The 16,897-nt window shown below is 43.3% G+C and overlaps 1 protein-coding gene and 1 long non-coding RNA gene across 2 annotated transcripts in view; one reads left to right on the top strand and one right to left on the bottom strand.

The window, feature by feature from the left end:
• Nucleotides 1–898: 898 nt before the first annotated feature.
• Nucleotides 899–16,897, top strand: part of LOC112250474 (alpha-(1,6)-fucosyltransferase-like) — a 152,970-nt gene continuing 136,971 nt past the window's right edge. The window contains exon 1 of the mRNA XM_042321801.1: nucleotides 899–1,406. The gene's annotated coding sequence lies outside the window, so the exon portion shown is untranslated. The remainder of the gene's footprint in view (nucleotides 1,407–16,897) is intronic.
• LOC121846510 lies at nucleotides 11,634–16,447 on the bottom strand. Its single transcript, XR_006083402.1, has 4 exons — nucleotides 16,373–16,447; nucleotides 13,519–13,601; nucleotides 13,013–13,062; nucleotides 11,634–12,791 (listed from the first exon to the last, which is right to left on the bottom strand). It is a non-coding gene; the product is annotated as an uncharacterized LOC121846510 (long non-coding RNA).

The raw sequence follows: 16,897 nt of genomic DNA, 5'->3' as shown, positions 1-16,897 counted from the left end.
TGTAGCCTAAGTAAAGCTAGTGCCAATGCTGACCATTGAACACAGTAGAAGAGATGTCTCTAAGCCTTTATAGATGAGAGCTGATTTAACATTCAGATTTCCACAATGTCTCTTGTGTGATTATAAATTGTTACGCCCAGCAAAACGTTCAGCCACAGCATGTCATCCTAAATGGACTGTATTGAGTAATGCCACAGACAACAGGGCTTGTTTGATCCCATTTCGTCTTAATAGGTCTAATGCTCTGAGGTAGCCTACAGAAGGTGAGTGGATATTTAGCACTGGGGAGTGGAGAAGGGTGAAGTTGCCACTAAAAACGGATCTTTCCCAATAATGGTTAAGGTTATATGGGGAGGGGAAGCGGATCCCAGATATGTACAGGAAACTTCACCCGGAGCCTGAGGAAGAACACTGCGCAATGAAGGGTATATGCATGGTTACTGTAGCCTATCAGTGCTTTTGGCTTGATTCCATTTGTATTAATGTTGAAACTAAATTAACCTGGCAAAGTTGTTGTAAGTTTGTATTATCAAAAACCCTCATTCATCATAGCGTTACTGAAGTTACTCTGAACATTTGCTGATTCGACGCACATATATCTGATTAGTGAGCTGATAGGTTCATGTCAATAAAACGTAGACTAATTGATTGAGCTGACCCCACAATTGTGATGGCGATTAGAGGGTCGGAGATGACTGAGTATGAATACTTCCGGGTTATATGGTCCTGGTTTATAGATGTGTGAAGGGAACATAATTTGCAGCTATACTGGCCAGCTAGGTAGTCTGTACTGTAAATTTATAAGCTTTTGCCTGCGTTATTTAATTTTACAGCACATAAATATGTGGCTCTTAAAACGATGAGTTGTACAAAGTCATGAAATGCAAGGTGGGTAAATTGACATTACGGCCTGCCATGCCGCGGAAGAGCCCATGCTTTTGGTGCGCAGTGACCAAAAGTGAAGTTGCCGCTTCCTCGCTCTTCCCATTGGAATCGCAGTAGCAGAATCAGAGTGCTTACAGTATGTAGGCTATGTGACTGCCAGACCCCTCTTTCTCTCTGACACCGATGCGGTGGCACTAGGTAGCAGATTGTCAAACTGCGGGGTGAGGAGCCGCGGAGGAGACGTAAACCCAATAATCAGTGCCACAGGGCCGTCTATCAACGCGGCTGCAGTACAGCAATCTGACACTGGCATGCGCACTGCAGTTTAGAGTCAATTCGAGTCTCCTCAACCGGAGCCACAGGCAGCAGTGACTATTCCGATAACAACCGTCCCCAGTTCCTGTTTCCGCCGCAGCTTTTTCCAACCGAATTTTGGACCAAAACATCGCCGCTGCGTCAGACTTCAACTTCGTCAGGCCTCCCCTCTCGGATCTCCCGGAAGCCTGGTGTGTCAAGTGAAGGTACGTGATTTTTCTCTGCTCGTTGTCTCTGTGCATAGCGAACACGCAGTGAGGTGAGCTCCGAGCTCGGTCCATATGTTTCCAGTCCATCCTTGCCTGGCATGTTGACTGCGTCGCTGCTGCTGTTGTGATCGTGGTGAAATAACAGCGGTCATGTTTGGAATGACTTGTCCCTGTAATATCACCGCTCTGACCCGGTGTGCTGTGTTGTGTCCTGCTCCGAATAGCCAATGGAAAGAGCTGTTTCCAAACGATCTCTGTTCAAAAAATCTCCAAAGCATATTGCCACTTTAGGCTACAATGTATCATGGAACAAATGCATTGATTTGATGAACAGGACAGGGTGTATCTGACATGCACGCAATACATTGCGAGACATTTCAGACCTATGTGAGAATTGTAATATTCCGAGACCTGCTGCTGATGTGTTGCACATTCACTGCTTATATTGGCACTGTTGTGATGTTATTGTTATGAGCTGCACATGGATGAAAACACTGGTTTAGTGCCATAACTAGAAAGTGAAGTGCTCTCTCACATCGGGCTCTGACCTCACCCATGAAAACGTGAGGAAAATCAAATTGACACATGACATGGTCTTATCTGACCATGTTATGCTGAATGGACAAAGCCTGTTGTCGGAAGAGTGTTGCTGATGCTGCAGCGCAGTCAGAATAAATAACATCCGAAAGGACATTGGCTGCACATCTTCCATGTGCACGCAGCACGCAGCACGCACAGCTAGACAGACAGGGTATGGGTTCTTCGAGTTATTGGGTGATGACAGTGGTTAGGCTAGCCTACTGAGCCGCGGTAATGGGTGATACTTCGACCATGCTAAGCTTGGATATGTCTGAATGTGATGCGACACGAGCATGACGAACCGTCCATAATTAATATTTTGTTCTAATTCAGATACCGGAACACAGACCTAGAAAGGCTAAGTCGCGCGCGGGATTCTGACTCAATTCATTCCCACCCAGCTTTATCACCCACATTCTTGCTGTAAGTGCTCATGGTTTAGATTTCGTATTTCTGTTGTTTCCCAACTTGAGTTTGAGTTTGGGTTCATTCCAGGCACACATACAGATAGGGCTCTCTACCTGTGATAAGAGCACATGCCCATTTGCCCTTTTGTTTAGAGTAAAACAATAAATATCTAATAATAATTCCTATACAGTTTTTGCCATTGTTGTCCACAAATATTTAGCAAACCCAACAGTTTTTGTTGCTGTAAAAATGTATTGGGTTTACTCATAATATTTCTTACATCATCAACTAATATGTAATATGTAATTTCTTGGATTTACTTTAGTAGTGTAAATTCAAATAACTTATTCAATTATTTTACTGAAAACATAGGACATTATATTTACTCAATAATATTGTGTGTAAATTCGTTGCCTGAATTTTTAAAAGTAGATTCAACACCTGATATTTAAGAAAAGTACCAGGACACCTGGGAATAAAAGCATGAGATGAGCTTTAAAACAGCACATTTGACAGTATATTTGCCCCATAAAGTGTAGAAGTGCAGGAAATTAGCTTTAAAACAGCAGCAGTTTATTTTAACCTAATGACAAAATGTGTAGAATAGCATTAAAAAACTGCACATTTTGCTCTCTGCACCATGGCAAAATGTGTTGATATACAGGAAGTTAGCTGCCCGGGGAACCCCAAATGTGGTATTCCGTCCCTGAATGAGACAATACAGTATATGTGCCTACTGCCATTCACTTTTCTGCATACTGGATGTGGAAAAATAAGCTCTGTGAACCTTTTATAAAAGCCACAAAATACTGAAAAGCATTACTTTAGACTTGGCCTCCGACTCTGTAATGATATAAAATAATTGAATTGCCTATGCCCGGTTGGTCAAATAAAGGCTGAACTCTATAGACCTTAAGCCAGTAGCTTATTCTTCAAGGCTTTCACTTTTGGGGAGAGCTTAGAACTATCCAGCTCCAAGAAAAGCTTCTGGAACGCCTTGAAGGTGTACCTGAGTTCTTTGGGGTAGCAGAGGTTGAGTGCATACTTAAGCCCTACAAGCGCAGAACAGGCCTTTGCATTACCCAGGTGGATCAGTACTTGTACATCCAGAAGCATGCACTACCCTTCGTGATCGGGCAAACTTTCAAAAGGTTGTAGTGTGAGGTCCCTTCAGCATCCTTTCAAATCACTAAATCAACATGACTATGTTGTCTTTGTCATGTTCTTGCTGTCATCTGTCAGGCTACACAGCTCTCAATGTTGGCGATCAAATGTTAGAATTGAACTTGCATGACACGTGATTCAGAAATGGTGACTTTGTTACCAAAATACACGGTTGCATTTTCTTAAGTTATGAATCAATAGCAGAATGTTCACAAAAAGCATATACATACAGTACCGTTCAAAAGTTTGTGGTCGCTTAGAAATGTCGTTGTTTTTGAAAGAAAAGCAATTTTTTTGTCCATTTAAAATAACATCAAATCGATCAGAAATACAGTGTAGACATTGTTAATGTTGGAAATGACTATTGTAGCTGGAAACAGCTGATTTTTAATTGAATATCTACATAGGTGTACGGAGGCCCATTATCAGCAACCATCACTCCTGTGTTCCAATGGCACATTGTGTTAGGTAATCAAAGTTTATAATTTTAAAAGGCTAATTGATCATGAGAAAACCCTTTTGCAGTAATGTTAGCACAGCTGAAAACTGTTGTCCTGATTAAAGAAGCAATAAAACTGGACTTCCTTAGACTAGTTGAGTATCTGGAGCGTCAGCATTTGTGGGTTTCGATTACAGGCTCAAAATGGCCAGAAACAAATACATTTCTTCTGAAACTCGTGAGTCTATTCTTGTTCTGAGAAATGAAGGTTATTCCATGTGAGAAATTGCCAAGAAACTGAAGATCTCATACAAAGCTGTGTACTACTTCCTTCACAGAACAGCGCAAACTGTCTCTAATCAGAATAGAGGAGTGGGAGGCCCCAGTGCACAACTGAGCAAGAGGACAAGTACATTAGATTGTCTAGTTTGAGAAACAGACCGCTCACAAGTCCTCAACTGGCAGCTTCATTAAATAGTACCCGCAAAACACGTCTCAACGTCAACAGTGAAGAAGCAACTCCGGGATGCTGGCTTTCTAGGCAGAGTTCCTCTGTCCAGTGTCTGTGTTCTTTTGCCCATCTTAATCTTTTATTTTTATTGGCCAGTCTGAGATATGGCTTTCTCTTTGCAATTCAGACTGGGATGAAGGTTCACCTTCCAATTGGACAACGACCCTAAGCAGACAGCCACGACAATTTGGAGTGGCTTTGGGACACGTCTTTGAATGTCCTTGAGTGGCCCAGCCAGACCTAATATATGGCTTTTTCTTTGCAATTCAGACTGGGACAAAGGTTCACCTTCCAATTGGACAACGACCCTAAGCAGACAGCCAAGACAATTTGGAGTGGCTTTGGGACAAGTGGCCCAGCCAGACCTGATATACAAAAAGAGCCAACAGAGACTGTACTTTCTCAAAAGGCTGGAATCCTTTAATGTAGACTGTCCTATACTGACTCTGTTTTACACATTTTTCATTGAGAGTATTTTAACTTATTGTATTGTTTGTTGGTTTGGCAATGCCACTGTCTGCCAGAGAAAAATGCTGAGAAGGATTATCACCACAGCAAGCAAGGTACTTGGAGTCAAACAGACAGCCTGGATGAGATCTTTAAGGTCAGGGCCCTCCGCAAAGCTCACAAAATCATTTTAGACCCAAGCCACCCCCTGTACCTGGACTTTGAACCACTCCCCTCAGGGTGCAGGTATAGGGCACCCCTCAGCAGGAAAAACAGAACTAGACAATAATTTGTGCCAGGTGTGATATCCCTCCTAAATAGCTGGGGTTAATGTTCCTATCGATTCAGTAAAGCCAGCAGGCTAGTCTTTTTGTATTGGTAAGTAACTTATGAAAGTTGTATTGTTAATTTTGTTTAGTATTTAAACACCACTTCAAGTGTGTACATGACACTGCAACAACATTTCCAATAAAATCAGTAAGTAAGAGCCCGGAATCAAAGAGCCCGGAATCAAACATCTCTGGAGAGACATTAAAAAACTATGCAGCGACGCTCCCCATCCAACCTGACAGAGCTTGAGAGTATCTGCAGAGAAGAATGGGAGAAACTACCCAAATACAGCTGTGCCATGCTTGTACTGTAGCATCATACCCAAGAAGACTCGAGGCTGTAATTGCTTCTAAAGATGCTTCAACAAAGTCCTGAGTAAAAGGTCTTGAATACTTATGTAAATGTGATGTACCAGTTTTTGTTTTTAATACATTTGCAAAAATGTCTTACATTTTTTTTGTTGCTTTGTCATTATGGGGTATTGTGTGTAGATTGATGAGGGGAAAAATATTTTATCATTTTTAGAATAAGGCTGTAATGTAACAAAGTGTGGAAAAAGTCAAGGGGTCTGAATACTTTCCAAATGCACTGTTTATTTATGTTAGTGCAGATTGCAGTTGGATGGTACATTTGCCAATACCTAATACACTCCTGTTATTTTGGGGGTTTTTCATCTTGAAGTTCCAAGTGGGTTAAACACCTCATTTTGCTTGAAATATTTACCATCATAACATGACTCATACCTTGCAGTACTACACTGAACAAAAACATAAACACAACATGTAAAGTGTTTAATGTTTAATGAGCTGAAATAAAAGATCCCAGAAACTTTCCATATGCACAAAAAGCTTATTTCTAAAAAAAAATGGCCCAAATTTGTTTACATCCCTGTTATTGAGCATTTCTCCTTTGCCAAGATGGTCCATCCACCTGACAGGTGTGTAATATCAAGAAGCTGATTAAACAGCATGCTCATTACACAGGTGCACCTTGTGCTGGGAACAATAAAAGGCCAATCTAAAATGTGCAGTTGTCACACAACACAATGCCACAGATGTCTCAAGTCTTGAGGTAGTGTGCAATTGCCATTCTCACTATAGGAATATCCACCAGAGCTGTTGCCAGAAAATTGAGTGTTAATTTCTCTACCATAAACATTGTTTTAGATAATTTGGAAGTACATTCTTCCTGCCTCACAACCGCAGACCACGTGTAACCAATCCAGCCCAGGACTTCTACATCCAGCTTCTTCACCTGATGGATCGTCTTAGACCAGTCACCCAAACAGCTGACGAAACTGTGGGTTTGCACAACCAAAGACTTTCTGCAGTAACAGTCAGAAACCATCTCAGGGAAGGTCATCTGCGTGCTCGTCGTTCTCACCAGGGTCTTGACCTGATTGCAGTTCGACGTCGTAACCAACTTCAATGGGCAAATGCTTACTTCGATGGCTACTGGCACACTGGAGAAGTGTGCTCTTCATTGATTAATCCTGGTTTGAACTGTACCGGGCAGATGGCAGACAGCGTGTATGGCATCGTGTGGATGAGCGGTTTGCTGATGTCAGCGTTGTGAACAGAGAGCCCCATGTTGGCGGTGGGGTTGTGGTATGTGCAGGCATAAGCTACGGACAACCAACACAATTGCATTTTATCGATGCCAATTTTAACCCTCCTGTTGTGTTTGTTTCATGTTAATTACTGTAAGTCTGTGTTCCCGGTCCAAAATGACCCCTCCCCCCCATTATAGCTGTTTATAAATCCAGAATAATACATATATTATCACCTAATGTTGTGTTAGATCTTTTTATCAACTTAAGTTCTTGTGAACATTACAAGTTTTGAACTTCTATTTACTATTTATGGCCTGTAGGCCTCATTGACCTGAGCTCATACAACTATTTATGGCCTGTAGGCCTCATTGACCTGAGCTCATACAACTATTTATGGCCTGTAGGCCTCATTGACCTGAGCTCATACAACTATTTATGTCCTGTAGGCCTCATTGACCTGAGCTCATACAACTATTTATGGCCTGTAGACCTCATTGACCTGAGCTCATACAACTATTTATGGCCTGTAGGCCTCATTGACTTGAGCTCATACAACTATTTATGGCCTGTAGGCCTCATTGACCTGAGCTCATACAACTATTTATGGCCTGTAGGCCTCATTGACCTGAGCTCATACAACTATTTATGTCCTGTAGGCCTCATTGACCTGAGCTTATACAACTATTTATGGCCTGTAGGCCTCATTGACCTGAGCTCATACAACTATTTATGGCCTGTAGGCCTCATTGACCTGAGCTCATACAACTATTTATGGCCTGTAGGCCTCATTGACCTGAGCTTATACAACTCGTTTTTGAGTTTAAAAAAAGCTTAATGTATGAATTATTGACTATAACAAATACTCAGATGAAACAAATTGTGCTATTTATTACAGACTACTTCGTGTCAAAGTTTAACAAGGACTCTCATGATCAAAGATATGATCAAGAGCCTCACATACAGTATATCGTTTGGTCATTGTGCTGCCACAGAATTAATTTTGAGCAAAAGCCTCAAAAAAGATTTATATCCAGAGCTGTGAGAACATTTCTATATATTATTGAAACAATGTTGCGATTGTTTGTGAGAATGCCAACAGGTGTGGTTCCCGTGGGGGAAGATTCTATTGGGGAGAGGTTCCCGTAGGGGTTGCCACGGAAGCCAAGAAGGGGAGTGAGGTGTGTGTGTGCTCAAAAAAACATGTATGTGGGGGTCTGGGAGAGGAAGTGTGTCCATCTGATGAATAGGCATGTGCCTGAACTCAATTTTATACACTAATTCTTGTCTCACCCATTCATTTCTAATGACCAGTCATATTTGACTGGGAACACCACAGGCATACAAAAGTTAAATAAAACACCCAAAATGTGATGAATATCATCCAAATGTATTTTGTGTGTTCAGATGCCGTGTGTGGACAAAGTCATGGAACCTTATGATAATCAGATTAAATGAACTACATTGTTCAAAGAGAGAACTTGTAAATCGGTCCAATTCGACCGGAACACAGCCGGAGGGTTAATGCACAGAGATACCGTGACGAGATACTGAGGCCCATTGTCGTTCTATTCATCTTCCGCCATCACCTCATGTTTCACCACAGTAATGCATGGCCCCATACAGCAAGGATCTGTACACAATTCCTGCAAGCTGAAAATGTCCCAGTTCCTCCATGGCCTGCATACTCACCAAACATGTCACCCATTGAGCATGTTTGGGATGCTCTGGATTGACGTGTATGGCAGCATGTTCCAGTTCCCACCAATATCCAAAAACTTTGCACAGACATTGAAGAGTGGCACAACATTTCACAGGCCACAATCAACAGCATAATCAACTCTATGCCAAGGAGATGTCACGCTGCATGTGGCAAATGGTGGTCACACCAGATACTGACTGGTTTTCTGATTCACACCCTACCTTTTTTTGCGGTATCTGTGATCAATGGATGCAAATCTGTATTGCCAGTAGGGCTGTCCCCGACCAAAAAAAATCTTGGTAGACCGAGAGTCATGCTGTTCTTGTGTTTTAAACATATTTTTCCATATACAGTATAGACAGACACCCTATGTGTTTGAATACAATCAACTACATATGCACTGAGCTTGTCTGATGCTTTAAGCACACTGTTTGGTTAAATAATTAAGATACAAATGACTCAAGAAGTACCCGATGTTTACACTGTTAAAAAAAATGACAGTGAGTCCCTGTGTGACTGGCGCATGTTGTCTTGCTCTCCTCCCTACTGCAGTGAATAGGCACCACAGCACAGCAAGTGTTTATTGTGCTGTCCTTGCTGAAGCTGCCACATAATTACAGCCATTTAGTTTCTTACTTGTTTCTGACTGAAAAGTTATGCTACTGAAATCCCTAATTTGTTTAGGAAAATCCTTCCCTATTCCCTCAATCCTTGCTCTATTTATGTGAAACATGTTTGCATCGCATGCATGTGACCAATAGTGCCTGACCTATAGCCTATCATAATCACATGAATAAATGAGTTATAACAAACTCCAAACACAGTGACGCCTGACAGCAAAATGGATGCGGACGACGTTTAAAAGAAACTCAAACAAATGTTTACTGGTTCCTCAGTAGGGAAAGGGGAATTCAGATCTGTAGAAGACATTTTGCTTAGTTGTGGAAAATACTGGAGATGAAGAAAAAGGAGGGTATAGGAGCAAGCGTTGCCTGAGTAATATGTGTGCCAAACTGCTGCTGTTAGATTACAATATTATTATTTTTACTGACCATTTGGAACAGTGTAAACAAGAAACGTGTACCAGAGAGTCTGTTCTAAAGAGAGAGAAAAAATAAATATATAAAGCTTGTACTACAGCAGATTTAAAAACAGTTGCACGAAATGCATTTTGTTGTTTGTTTAGGCAAATTATTAAAAACTCCATTTGTTTCATTTTAAAACTAAAATGCTTGATTGCATTTCAAAGCATGAATGACTCGTATGCTGGGTGATGGCATGAACTATTGAATGATTGAGTGATTGATACAGTAGCCTATATATTGAAAGATAGGCCTAAGTAAGTTATGGTATTAAGACTAAACAGGATGCGCTCTTATGCCTACAGCTCGATGTTGGTTATACAAGGCTGCTATACTAAGCCGACTAAAGACATTGACATGAGTTATTACAATGATGATCATAATAATAATTATAGTAATAATAATAATAAAAATGAGGGTGTAGGAGCGAGAGCGGCTGTATTATCTGTGACAAACAGGTGCTGTTAAATTACAATATTATTTTTCTAGCTGTTTGGAAGAGTGTAAACAACACTACATACAGCGGCAAGAAAAAATATGTGAACCCTTTGGAATTACCCTGGATTCCTGCAGAAATTGCTCATAGAATGTGTCACAACAATAGACAAACAGTCTGCTTAAACTAATAACACACAAACAATTATACGTTTTCATGTCTTTATTGAGCACACCGTGTAAACATTCACAGTGCAGGTTGGAAAAAGTATGAGAAACCTTGGATTTAATAACTGGGTTGACCCTCCTTTGGCAGAATTAACCTCAACCAACATTTTCTGTATTTGCGGATCAGACCTGAACAACGGTCAGGAGAAATTTTGGACCATTCCTCTTTATAAAACTGTTTCAGTTCAACAATATATATATATAGAGTATGTCTGGTGTGAACTGCTCTCTTGAGGTCATGCCACAGCATCTCAAATTGGGTTGAGGTCAGGACTCTGACTGGGCCACTCCAGAAGGTGTATTTTCTTCTGTTGAAGCCACTCTGTTGTCGATTTACCTCTGTGTTTTGGGTCGCTGTCCTGTTGCATCACCCAACTTCTGTTGAGCTTCAATTGGCAGTCAGACAGCCTAATATTCTCCTGCAAAATGTCTTGATAATATTTCCATCGATGATAGCAAGCTGTCCAGGACCTGAGGCAGCAAAGCAGCCCCAAACCATGATACTCCCTCCACCATACTTTACAGTTGGGATGAGGTTGATCTTGGTGTGTTGTGCCTTTTTTTTCTCTACACATGGTGTTCCTTCCAAACAACTCATCTGTCCACTGAATATTTTGCCAGTAGCGCTGTGGAACATCCAGGTGCACTTTTGCAAACTTCAGCTGTGCAGCAATGTTTTTTTTGGACAGCAGTGGCTTCCTCCGTGGTGTCATCCCATGAACACCATTATTGTTTAGTGTTTTATGTATTGTAGCCTCGTCAACAGAGATGTTAGCATGTTCCAGAGATTTCCGTAAGTCTTTAGCCTACGCTCTAGGATTCTTCATAACCTCATTGAGCATTCTGCACTGTGCTCTTGCAGTCATCTTTGCAGGATGGACACTCCTAAGGAGAGTAGCAACAGTGCTGAACTTTCTCCATTTATAGACAATTTGTCTTACCGTGGACTGATGAACATCAAGGCTTTTTGAGATACTTTTGTAACCCTTTCCAGCTTTATGCAAGTCAACATTTCTTAATCTTAGGACTTCTGAGATCTTTTTTGTTCGAGGCATGGTTCACATCAGGCAATGCTTCTTGTGAATAGCAAACTCAAATTTTGTGATGGATTGTATAGGGCAAGGCAGCTCTAACCAACATCTCCAATCTTGTCTCATTGATTGGACTCAAGGTTAGCTGACCCCTGACTCCTATTAGCTTTTGGAGAAATCATTAGCCTTCAAATACTTTCCCCAACCTACTCTGTGAATGTTTAAATTATGTATTCAATATAGACAAGAAAAATACAATAATTTGTGTGTTATTAGTTTAAAGCACACTATGTTTGTCTATTGACGTGATCAGATCAAATTCGATGACCAATTTATGCAGAAATCCAGGTAATTCCAAAAGGTTCACATACTTTTTCTTGCCACTGTAAATTAAAAGTAATACCAGTCTGTTCTAACGGAAAACAATTGTAAAGCCTTTATTAAAACACAGTAAAGATTAAAAACAGCCATATCTGTGAAATTGCTTTCACCAACATTTTGCCATTGCATAAGCCTTGGTTCACATGGAATAAGTAGGCTATTAAAAAACCCTCAACCAGGCAACAGAAGCCAGATCTGTCGTATTTATGTAGATATATATGGATGATTTATAAACCCATGCACATTTAACAGTTAGGCTATTGATTATAGACCTACTTTCTTAGACAATTAGGCTAAGCAAGGGCTTCCTAAACTCTGCTGCTGCTGCCGCCGCATTGTTATCAATCCCAATAGGATGGTTAATTTTGCTATTATGCACATAGCAACACAGGGAATGCGCTAATTCTACGGTGCACTGAAGATAATGCTTCAGAACCACGGACAGCGACCATATCCAGCGTGGGAGAAAGTGCATTTGTTGTAAAATAATATTAAATGTTTTTAGTGTTGCACCATTATTTTACATAATATAACCATGTATAATTTCACTTTACATGTTTTAGGAGTGATGAACTGTGCCATCCTCGTGGTCTCCGCAATAGATTATTCCACACAGACAGGCATGAATCAGACAGGTGTCTTGTGCACCATAAAAACTTTAAAAAAACACAATATAAAACGGCAGCTCTTCCACTAAGTCATCTATGCATTTCACTGAGACATTGTATATGCCAATTTTTTGGGACAATTGTGTATTATGCATCTGCCGGATGGTCACAATATTAACTTGTGTGTGTAATGTTCCCATATATATTTGTTCTGAAATCACACATCCATCAAACACACACATACTACAGTTTCATGATTCTTCAGATGACGACTGACATGTTGAATTCACACCTTCTCTGTAGGATAATGGGTGCTGCAAACTTGACACGTAAGAGAAGGGACTACTCCTGGCCCCAGAGTTTCCTAATTTCCGTGGCATCTAGATAGATGTGTGCGAAGAGCCAGGGCAACTGTGATGTAGACGTGATAGGGAATGCCGACGACCAAATGTTCCACGTTGGAGACTATAATGCTTCAGGAGGTCCCCCTTTATGGGACACACAGATTTGCAGACCTTACACTGCCATTTCATGAGCAGACGCCTAAGCAAAAAAACATATTAGCAGTATTCTGAGATGCAGTATTCTCACTGACGAGATGTTTGGCAATTAGCCTACACCAGTAACAACACACCTAAACCACATAGCTAAAATGTAGCCCTAATGTATGTCGTCCTCACTTTTATCAAGCATATAGTGTGATACATACCGTTGAGGTTAAACTGTCAGAGACTTATGGGATTCGGTTTCCATGTGCACCTGTTAAGAGATGAATATCAAATGTCATGCTATTGAAATATGAACATTTGTCACGCCCTGACCTTAGTATTCTTTGTTTTGTTTATTATTTTGGTTAGGTCAGGGTGTGACGTGGATGATGTATGTGTTTTTGTACTGTCTAGGGGTTTTGTATGTTTATGGGGTTGTTACTATCTAGGTGTTTTGTAAGTCTATGGTTGCCTAGATTGAGAACCAATCAGAGGCAGCTGTTTATCGTTGTCTCTGATTGGGAACCATATTTAGGCAGCCATATTCTTTGGGTAATTCGTGGGTTGTTGTATATGTGTTAGTTGCCTGTGTCTGCACTTATCATATATAGCTTCACCTTTGTTTTGTAAGTTTGTTTAAGTGTTCTTCGTTAATAAATAGAAGATGTATTCAAATCACGCTGCGCCTTGGTCTCATCCATACAACAAACGTGACAGAATAACCCACCAAACAAGTACCAAGCAGCGTGAATGGGAGGAACAGCGCTTTGTGGAAGAATGGACCCGGGAGAAGGATGACTGGGTAACAACCTGGGAAGAGAGAGAGAGAGAGGTGGTCAATCGATCCAGAGAGAGTGCCAGTGCCTGCCTGGGATTCTATGGAACAGTGCGAGGAGGGATTCAGGAGAATGGAGGAACGGCGACGATATAAGGGTACACGGCTAGCACGGAAGCCCGAGAGGCAGCCGAAATCTTGGGGGGGTGGCACACGAGGAGATTGGCTGAGTCAGGTAGGAGACCTAAGCCAACTCCTCGTGCTTACCATGTGGAGCGTGTTACTGGTCAGGCACCATGTTATGCAGTGGAACGACAGTGTCTCCAGTGTGCATTTCTAGCCCGGTGCGCTCTATTCCAGCTCCTCACATTGGCCGGGCTAGAATGGGCATTCAGCCAGGAAGGAGGGTGCCGGCTCAGCGCTCCTGGTCTCGAGTATACCTCCATGGACCAGGATATCCTGCGCCGGCTCTGCGTACTGTGAGTCTGTACAGCCCTGTGCATCCTGTGCCAGCGCCCTGCATTTGCAGGGTAAACATAAACATCCAGCCAGGACGGGTTGTGTCAGCTCTACACTCCAGACCTCCAGTACGCCTCCACAGCCCAGTACGTCCTGTGCCTGCTCCCCGCACTCGCCCTGAGGTGCGTGTCCCCAGCCCAGTACCACCAGTGCCAACACCACACACCAGGCTTCCTGTGCGTCTCCAGAGCCCTGTACGCCCTGTCCCTCCTCCCCGCACTCGCCCTGAGGTGCGTGTCCCCAGCCCAGTACCACCAGTTCCGGTACCACGCACCAGGCCTCCAGTGCGTCTCCAGGGTCCATTACTCCCTGTTCCTGCTCCTCACACTCGCCCTGAGGTGCGTGTTCCCAGCCCGGTACCACCAGTGCCGGCACCACGCACCAGGCCTACAGTGCGCCTCGCCAGTCCAGAGCGTCCGGCGAGAGTACCCAGTCCAGATAGTCCGGCGACAGTCTACAGACTGGAACCTCCCACGACGGGCCGCAGACCGGAACCTCCCACGACGGGCCGCAGACCGGAACCTCCCACGACGGGCCGCAGTCCGGAACCTCCCACGACGGGCCGCAGTCCGGAACCTCCCACGACGGGCCGCAGTCCGCAACCTCCCACGACGGGTCGCAGTCCGGAACCTCCCACAACGGGTCGCAGGTCCGGAACCTCCCACGACGGGTCGCAGTCCGGAACCTCCCACGACGGGCCGCAGTCCGCAACCTCCCACGACGGGTCGCAGTCCGGAACCTCCCACGACGGGTCGCAGGTCCGGAACCTCCCACGACGGGTCCCTCCAGTCCGGAACCTACCACGACGGGTCCCTCCAGTCCGGATCCGCCAGAGTCTCCCTCCAGTCCGGATCCGCCAGAGTCTCCCTCCAGTCCGGATCCGCCAGAGTCTCCCTCCAGTCCGGATCCGCCAGAGTCTCCCTCCAGTCCGGATCCGCCAGAGTCTCCCTCCAGTCCGGATCCGCCAGAGTCTCCCTCCTGTCCGGATCCGCCAGAGTCTCCCTCCAGTCCGGATCCGCCAGAGTCTCCCTCCAGTCCGGATCCGCCAGAGTCTCCCTCCAGTCCGGATCCGCCAGAGTCTCCCTCCAGTCCGGATCCGCCAGAGTCTCCCTCCAGTCCGGATCCGCCAGAGTCTCCCTCCAGTCCGGATCCGCCAGAGTCTCCCTCCAGTCCGGATCCGCCAGAGTCTCCCTCCAGTCCGGATCCGCCAGAGTCTCCCTCCAGTCCGGATCCGCCAGAGTCTCCCTCCAGTCCGGATCCGCCAGAGTCTCCCTCCAGTCCGGATCCGCCAGAGTCTCCCTCCAGTCCGGATCCGCCAGAGTCTCCCTCCAGTCCGGATCCGCCAGAGTCTCCCTCCAGTCCGGATCCGCCAGAGTCTCCCTCCAGTCCGGATCCGCCAGAGTCTCCCTCCAGTCCGGATCCGCCAGAGTCTCCCTCCAGTCCGGATCCGCCAGAGTCTCCCTCCAGTCCGGATCCGCCAGAGTCTCCCTCCAGTCCAGAACATTTGTCAACATTTTCAACTAGAAGTTTGAACACCCAGGATAGACTTAATATTTCAATGTCATAATTGTAACCAACCCGAAATTCCAATGAATTGCTCATCACGACTAGCAAGGAGTCAATCTAATTGCTGAAAACATATTGACATGCTATTAAAATAATGTTGTGGTAATTAGCTAGCTAGTTAGTAATGTGTGTGTCCTACTGCTGTAGCTCCGTCTACATAGCTAGCTAGCAACACGTGGGATTTCCTAGTAGCTAACACGCCAGCTAATTAGGGAATTCCACATGTTATTACTAGCTTGCTAGCTAACGTTAGCTAGTTATGTACACAGAGCTACAGCAGTACTCAGACATGACTTTAATTAACATTACCACCATAGCCAGAACCGTAATTTATTTTTGCATTACACAATACACGATTATGAGAACAGAGTCAGGCATGTTTTGGGTTAGAAGCCCCCGAAATCTATCTAGCTAACTTGCAAATTAGAGTTAAAACAAGCTACATAGCTATTCTTAGCCATTTCTAAATTCTAGAGGCAATTGGCCAGCTCGATCCGCTTTGAATTTAAAATGACAAAAGCAACGAGGTTAGCTAGCTAGCTTTTAGCTATGTCTCTATGTATGGAAGCTAGCCATATTCAGGGATAACATTACTTGTTAGCTAGCATTGGATTTAATGTTACAGGACAGGCTAGCAAATTTTATTCCGCATACAAGCCAAAAACATTTATGAGTCATCAACTGATATCCAATACTTTATCATGGTAAAAACAGCTCTTACCTTACTTGAAGTCAAATCCAACAATGACGGTGCGAAAAAAACAGGCTTCAGCTTGTTGGAGTAGTGGTGGGTGCGAAATGCATTTCAGGAAGTACAAGGTAATTAAAACCAAAGAGTTCAATCACAAAATGTTCTCTATTTTTGGTTATCATCATAAAATATACTTAAATTTTGAGCAACATATAAAGTTAGATTTTTTGAACAACTTTCATTCATTTGTATTAAGTATACACTAACGGTCAAAGGTTTTAGAACACCTACTCATTCAAGGGTTTTTCTTAATTTTTTACTGTTTTCTACATTGCAGAATAAAAGTGAAGACATCAAAACTATGAAATGACACATATGGAATAAAGAAGTAATCAAAAAAGTGTCATACAGATTCTTCAAATAGCCACCCGTTGCCACCCGTTGCTTTGCACACTCTTGACATTGTCTCAACCAGCTTCACCTGTAATGCTTTTCCAATAGTCTTGAAGGAGTTCCCACATATGCTGAGCACTTGTTGGCCGCTTTTCCTTCACT

Source organism: Oncorhynchus tshawytscha, linkage group LG05, assembly GCF_018296145.1.
Source record: "Oncorhynchus tshawytscha isolate Ot180627B linkage group LG05, Otsh_v2.0, whole genome shotgun sequence".
Taxonomy (NCBI): Eukaryota; Metazoa; Chordata; class Actinopteri; order Salmoniformes; family Salmonidae; genus Oncorhynchus; species Oncorhynchus tshawytscha.
The sequence above is the reverse complement of the archived record's forward strand: the minus strand, read 5'-3'. Positions and strand labels throughout refer to the sequence as shown.